Genomic DNA, 7240 nt, shown 5'->3' on the forward strand with positions numbered 1-7240 from the left:
CCTGGGAAAGCAGCCCTTGGGCCCCTGCACCCACGTAGGAGACCTGAAGAAGCTCCTGGCTTCAGACTGGTATAGTTCCAGCCATGTGGGGAGTGAACCAGCGGAAGACCTTCCTGTCTCCTCACTGTAACTCCACCTTTCAAATAAAAATCTTTTTTAAAAAAATGGTTTTAGCCGGCACCGCGGCTCACTAGGCTAACCCTCCACCTGCGGCGCCAGCACCCCAGGTTCTAGTCCCGGCTGCTCCTCTTCCAGTCCAGCTCTCTGTTGTGGCCGGGGAGGGCAGTGGAGGACGGCCCAAGTGCTTGGGCCCCTGCACCCCATGGGAGACCAGGGGAAGCGCCTGGTGCCTGGCTTCGGATCAGCGCGGCCGTGGCAGCCATTTGGGGGAGGGGGGAACCAATGGAAGGAAGACCTTTCTGTCTCTGTCAAAAAAAAAAAAAAAAAGTGGTTTTAAGCCCAACACCCAGCCTTTGAGCACGCCCTGTGTTCGCTTTCTGCATGGCCGGAGGCTTTGGCTCGTCTGGCACTTCCCTAACAGGAGGACACCCTGGCCAACTCATCAGATGTGGAACGCTAAAGCAGTGTTTGTGGGCATAAAATGAACGGAGTGGGGGACCAGCGCTGTGGCACTGTGGTAACAGCCGTCCGTCCCTGAATGCCAGTATCTGCACGGTGGAGTCCCTGCTGCTCCTCCTGCGGTCCAGCTCCCCGCTGACGTGCCTGGAAAAGCTGCAGCAGACGGCCCACTCACGTGTGCGATCCAGATGCAGCTCCTGGCTCCCTGCTCCAGTCTAGTCCAACCCTGGCCACCACGGCCATTTCAGGAGTGCCCAGTGGATGAGTATCTTGTTCTCTCTCCTTGCTATCTTTCAAAAAAAAAAAAACCTTAAAAATAGAGTGCTGAGGCTGGCACTGTGGCGTAGCAGGTAAAGCTGCCACCTGCAGTGCTGGCGTCCCATCTGGGATGTGGCCCGGGAAAATAGAAATGGCCCAAGTGCTGGAGTCCCTGCACCCACATGGAGACTGGGGAGAAGCTCCTGGCTCCAGCCGATGCAGCCACTTGGGGAGTGATCGAGCGGATGCAAGACTCCTCTGTCTATAATTCTGCCTCTCAAATCTGGGTAAACTAAGAAACTCGGCAGCGCCAGAGTGCCTTCTGGGTGGTGAGGCTGCACATTTTGTCCACTGCCGTGCGTCCCTGCCAGTCTGAAATCCAGCGCTAGTGAGCCAACCAAGAAGTTTTTTATTTGTGCTTCAAAATGTAAAGCCAGACATAGCAGGTGCACAGGAAGTCCCGGGCCAAGCACCTGGCTCCTGAGTGCCCAGCAGTGTCCACACCACTTGGTTCCAATCCCACCGACACACACGTTACACCCGGCGACCAAAACCCGAATTCTGTTTAAGCTACGCCCTCATCTTGTTAACTCCTCCAAGTTTTCTGGGACAATCTGTCACTCAAGTTCCTACGTTCGAAGGTGACGCCCGCAGAACCTCTGGATCCTCCTCAGAGGTGGTCCATCAGCAGACGCAGGTCTGCCGCTGCCGCCTGTAAAAGCAAAGGACGACCATCGTCTAAGCGAACAGCCACGACCCAAACCCGCCAGCTAAAACATCATTCAGGAGAAAAATGCACTCGGCCCACCAGCACTGCTGCACGTGCCGGGGGAGACGCCGGTGCCGCTGAGGCCAGGCAGGACTCCCAGGGTCTCCCTGTTCCACTCCCTCCGCACGCAGCCCTTTAGGTCAGACCTTGGGGTTAGGTGAGCTCCGCAGAGCTCGGGTCAAACACGGTCACCAAGGTCACCCAAGGACGTCCGCCAGGCGTCGGATCTCCCCACCTGCTCTCCCGCCCCGCCCTGCTTCACCCTGGAGGAGAGCTGCCTGGCCGGTTCCCAGTCTCATTCTCTCTCTCCAATACTGCTTCTGTGGTGGCTGCGCAGAAATGTGCCCTGAAGCAGGCGGCACACACACCTCCCCACTTCAAGAGGGGAAAGGCCAATCTGTGCGGCTCAGCCCTGGCGCCCCGCGGGAACAAAGGCAGACGCCATTTTGCTCTCGTCTGCTCTCACGCCAGCCTCCGCTGCCGGCCTGCCACCCACAGGTCTGGGCTGAGGTCAGGAGGGCTGCCTGGAAACCACACGGCGCTGGCAGTGGTGCGGCCCCTCCCCTCCTAAATGCCAAGACCTGGCACAGCGGCCCGGCCGGGCGGCCACGAACGGCCACGAACAACCACGTTCTCTTAGTTCTCCTGAGACAGGAGACAACAGACCAGGGCCTGGCTGCCCACCCACCTGTCACCTCGCCCAGCCGGGACCCTCAGAGCACTGGACGGGGCAGAGTCCTCCCCTAGGGGCACCCGCCTGTCACCATGCCTCTCCGCAGGGTAGGGGAGGGGGACCTGGGCCCGACGTGAGCCTCCCGGGAAGGCCCCTCTGCTCACAGGAGTGAGGCACGCCACGCCACGCCACGCGCTCGCTGTCCCAGGGCAGCTGCTGAAGAAGCCTCCTCGCGCCGAGACGGCACCTGGCAAGAGAAGTGTAGGAGAAAATCTACTGAGCCAGGGGCGGCGGCCACGCCTCGCACGCCCCAGCGAACAGGGGGCCGAGTCTCAGACCTCCACGCTCCACAGCCAGGCTCGCTGCGCCTTCAGACAGGGATAACTTTCCATCATCACGGACTCGGCCCCCCACCACTGGCCCACATCCTCTCACGACCCGGGCCACCTCCCTAGGCTCTCTCACCCGCTCAGTCCACTGCGTGAGGCTCCGCCCCCGTGCACTAGCGCCCCCTCGAGGACAGAGCTGTTTCCGGTGCCTCGTGCACATCCCAGCCTTTCTCAAGTGTCCCTGCCCAAGGCCACTCCTGCAGCCACCGGTGCTGGAACGAGGACCTAAGGCGCGGCCGCCCTCCCTCACTGCCCAGGGATAAACTCTGGAACTAGTCTTGGCCCTCCACATTCAGCTGGGCCTCACACCCCACCCTGCATTCTCTCCGGGGCCAAGGCCTCACCCCGTCCCAGGAATCCCCTCCGCCTGCCGCCCCTGCCTGGCCCCTGGGCTGCCCTGTGTTCCCTCATGGACACGCGGTCACCACCTCTACGGATTCGTTTTCTCCGAATAAACTCGGTCTGGCTGTGGACGCCTGCACTGTCCCTCTAGTCTGCCCCCCCCCAACACTCTGGTGCCGGAGTGAGGCGGCTCCAATCTTTTCCTAAAGCAAGCTTGCAGCCGTCAGTCTTCAAGACGCGGGATTAGCGAGCTGTCCCAGGTCACTTAAAAATAACCGGCGCCCCGTATAATCCCGGGGAATGAAGGCCCAGAGCCACGCGGATGTCCCGCTGCTCCAGGGCGGGACCCAGGGGCTCTCCTCACCCTCACAGTGCCTAAGGCAGTCAGTCTGGACGCCCCTAACTGGTTTACAAGTGAAAGTTCTCGCGGCTACCCAGCGGCAGCCCTGACTCTGCCGCTCCCATCACAGCCTCGCGACCCGAGGCCCGATGAGTTCTCCCGGGCACTGGCCCTGACTGCAGGACGCAGGAGGCAGGAGCCCGGAGCCCGGAGCCTCCAGCCCAGGCTGAGAACCCCGAGTGTCCAGTGGAAGACACACCTTAGCCGGCGTCCTGACAGCCGCTGTCTGCAGTGCTTGCAGGGGCCCAGGACAGAACCCCCCCCCCCCCGGAGAGCCCCCAGGCGACGCACTGGAGGTGCTGCCTCACCTTTCCCTAGGAAGGTCGTGGCGGGGTCCTCCTGCGCAGCTCCGGGTCCGCCAGGCTGGAAGAGAAGGAGCGTGCGTTCCCACCCGGGAGCGCGTCCCCGCTGCCCACATCGAGCCCTGCGCGTCCGAGGCCGAGCTTCAGCACCACAGAATTCCTCACCGACACCCGATTCAGACAGGGATAACTTTGTCCATCCTCAGCTCAGCCTGCCCAGCCCTCCCCAGCCCGGCCGGCCCCCAGGAGTCCCTGTGGTCTCACTCTGGCCCCGGGCAGGCTTCTTGTCCGATCCGTCTCAGGTGTCAGGTCTCCAGCGCACACTTGGACTTGGCTCCAGAACAAACCAGGCGGCCGATGTCCGCGGTGACCGCCCAGGGCGCGCCGGCCCCCTGTCCACTCCGGGGCTCCATCTACACGTCAGCTTCAAGCCGCCTCTGCAGACGCCCGAGAGAGGCCTTCGGGGAGGAAAAAGGGGTTGTAAAAACCAGGGCTGCCCACGGGGCCGGCGCTGTGGCGCGGCAGGTTACCACCCTGGCCTGGAGCGCCGGCATCCCACGTGGGCATTGGTTTGAGTCCCGGCTGCTCCTCTTCCGGCTCTGCTGTGGCCTGGGAAAGCAGTGGACGATGGCCGAAGCCCTTGGACCCCTGCACCACGTGGGAGACCTGGACGAGGCTCCTGGCTCTGGATCAGCTCAACTCTGATCACTGCAGCCATCTGGGGAGTGAACCAGCAGATGGGAGACCTCTCTCTCTGCCGCTTCCAAATAAATAAGTCTTAAAAAAAACAAAAACAAAAACAAAAACAAAAACACCAGGGTTGCCCAGGCTCACTGCTGTCTGGGACTGCCGGGCCCTCCTGGGACACCAGAGAGGCCGTCCACATTCTCTCCGATAGCTAAGCAGCTCCAGTCCCGGCTGCTCCACCTCCCTTTTTTCTTTTTTGGAGATTTATTTGTTTATTTGAGAGAGAGGTCTTCCACCCACTGGTTCGCTCCCCAGATGGCTGCACGGCCAGAGCTGCCCCGATCCAGAGCCAGGAGCTCCTCCCGGGTCTCCCACGCGGGTGCAGGGGCCCAAGGCCGTCTTCTACTGCTCTCCCAGGACCAGCAGAGAGCTGGATCGGAAGTGGAGCAGCCGGGACGCGAACCCGCGCCCACGCGCACTGCAGGCGGCTCCACCCGGAGGCCGGGAGAGGCTCCTGGCTCGGCCACTTGGGACCTGAACCAGCGGTCGGAATCTCTTTCTCTCTAACTCTGCCTTTCGAATGATCTTAAAAAGCTAGCACTTGGAGGCGCCGGCGTCTCATCGGCCGCGCGGGGCGCGGGAGCCCCGGGCCGCGGGGTGGCTGCGCGGGCAGCTCCCCTCTCCCCACGCACCCAGGAGGGTCCCCGACGCCACAGCCGCGCCGCAGTCAGCTCCCTGCCGCCCGGGACGCGTGTTCTCAGCCAGCCCCCAACAGCCCCCCAGTTCCCTCCCCGGGCAGGCGCCGGGCCCTCGTGAGCACCCCGCCTCTGAGGCCGAGGCCAAGTGTCTCAGCCCTGCGGCAAACGCCGTTTCCCCACCTCGGCAACCTTGCCGCCACCAAAGTCACGAGCTCCGGCCCGACCTGAGCAGCAGCCATGGCTTCCAGCCACGCGGCAGCCCGGGGAAAGAACGCGGGCCTGCGCCTGCGCACGAGTCCCCGCTGCGTTCTCGCCGCGGCTCTCGCGATGTTGAGAAAGGGCTGATGGGAAATGTAGTTCAAAGCAACGGCGGCAGAGGCGGGGGCCGCGTCTGCATGGCGACTTTGGAGCCGCCAGGGGCTGATCTGTGAAGAACCGTGGCCGGCCGTCCGGAAAACGAAGGCAGTCACTGGGCATCCGCGTGCAGACTGTCCCCGGCCGAGACCAGGAGGCGCGAAAGGGCAAAGGGAGCCGGGACCCACGGGGAAACTGAGGCCGGAGGAACTTTAATTGCCAGGCGGATGCTGCCTGGGCGCGGAGGGGCCCTTTGGAGTGGGTCGTGGACAAGAGAAGGGGAAGGGGACCCCGGGGGCATCCCTCCACTCGCTCAGCTGCCTTAAAAATGGGGGTGTCCGGGAGCGGCGGGGCCGGCGGGGAGCCCCCCGCCCCGCCCGGGGTCCCACCACCTGCGCGGGGCTTTAACTCCGAGAAGGAAGCCGACGGCTGCGTCAGGCTGGCTTGGGAGAACAGGAGCAGCCTCTGCTCTTCTGCCTGCCGTTTGTTCACGCAGCCACGCCGGCTTCGCTGCAGATCCACCCGGGGGCCCGGGCGCGGCCGGCGCCAGGACCGGCACGTGCCCCTGTGCCCCTGTGCCCCTGTGCACCTGTGCCCCTGTGCCCCTGTGCCCCTGTGCACCCGTGCCCCTGTGCGGCCGCCGGCCTACACGTGCGGACCCTCCTCCGGGTCTCACCCCCCCCCCCCCCCAGCGCGTCTGTTTCTGTTTACCTCCCTGAATTTCACTGGCTTTGATTTTTTTCTCTTAAGATGTACTTGTTTATTTGAAAAGCAGAGTGGCCCAGGGGCGGGGGAGAGAGGGACGGGGGTGATTCACTCCCCAGATGGCTGCAACCAGACCTCCCACCTGACCTGCAGAGGCCTAAGCTGGCAGGCCCGGTCTGCTGCCTTCCCAGGCGCGTTAGCCGGGAGCTGGATTGGAAGTGAAGCCGCCGGGACTCCACCCTGCGCTCCCGTGGGATGCGGTGTGGCAGGTGGCGGCTTCACCAGTCCCTGTCGTCCTGAGAGGGCCTGGCTGGTGCTCAGCAAAGCCACCATGAATTCATTCAGCAGCCACTGAGGCTCCTGGGTTTCTCTTACCCTAGAGGACAAATTATTTGGCGAAGCACTGAAAGGGAGAATGGGATCTCTCCCTGCCAGCCGCGTTCCCGCAGACCTGGGGAGGGAGTTCCACGGGCAGCTGGCCCAGGGCTGGTGGGCCAGGGCCCCGCGGCAGCAGAGCGGCAGCAGCTGACTGCCCCTCACGACTCCGCGGCACTGAACCCCACACCCACGCTGTGACGCCAGTGCTCCCCACTCCCAATTCACAGACGAAGACGCAGAAGTGTTGAGACGAGGCAGCTTAGCCACGTTCACGGGCCAGCGGCCGGCTCGGCCAGGGCTTGACCCCGGCCCGTGGAGCCCCTGCGAGAGGCTGACCTTGTGCAGAAGGGCTTCTGCGGGTTCCTCCTGGGCAGGAGGTGGCAGAAGAGGACAGAAAAGGATGTTTGCATGTTTGCAGGGTTGTTTGGGGACAAAATAGGAAATGACGTTGACAGACGGGCGTGCCCGGCTGCTGCTCTACCGTTTTGAGCCACTTGGGGGCAGGACGAGTGAGGGTGAGAGGCCCTGGCTTTGGCACAGACCGGTCCTCACCAAGTGTCCAGCGAGGGTGCCCGTGTCCACCACGGGCCGCCGTGGAGCTTTGGCGGCTGACGGGCACGGCTTCCCTGCAGAGCACTCCTGTGTCTGGTGGGTCAGGAGCAGGCTCTCTGCAGACGGGGCACCAGGGCAGCTGGGCAGTGACCCC

At 63.4% G+C, this 7240-nt stretch overlaps 1 long non-coding RNA gene and 2 other non-coding genes across 5 annotated transcripts; all 3 read right to left on the minus strand.

Annotated features, from left to right (window-relative positions):
* Positions 1-1226: 1226 nt before the first annotated feature.
* On the minus strand, positions 1227-6195 carry LOC138843036 (uncharacterized). 3 transcript variants are annotated; one of them, XR_515529.4, is made up of 6 exons: positions 6073-6195; positions 5278-6032; positions 3977-4170; positions 3719-3773; positions 2444-2526; positions 1227-1549 (listed from the first exon to the last, which is right to left on the minus strand). It is a non-coding gene; the product is annotated as an uncharacterized lncRNA (long non-coding RNA). The 3 variants fall into 3 exon arrangements; XR_515531.4 differs by lacking the exon at positions 6073-6195 and having other exon boundaries at positions 5322-5431; XR_011383344.1 differs by lacking the exon at positions 6073-6195 and having other exon boundaries at positions 2402-2526; positions 5278-5419.
* Positions 2605-2685, minus strand: LOC138846356 (small nucleolar RNA R38). The gene has a single exon (XR_011383838.1). It is a non-coding gene; the product is annotated as a small nucleolar RNA R38 (small nucleolar RNA).
* Positions 3849-3923, minus strand: LOC127488559 (small nucleolar RNA R38). The gene has a single exon (XR_007916303.1). It is a non-coding gene; the product is annotated as a small nucleolar RNA R38 (small nucleolar RNA).
* Positions 6196-7240: the final 1045 nt, after the last annotated feature.

This window comes from Oryctolagus cuniculus, chromosome 17, assembly GCF_964237555.1.
Source record: "Oryctolagus cuniculus chromosome 17, mOryCun1.1, whole genome shotgun sequence".
NCBI lineage: Eukaryota > Metazoa > Chordata > Mammalia > Lagomorpha > Leporidae > Oryctolagus > Oryctolagus cuniculus.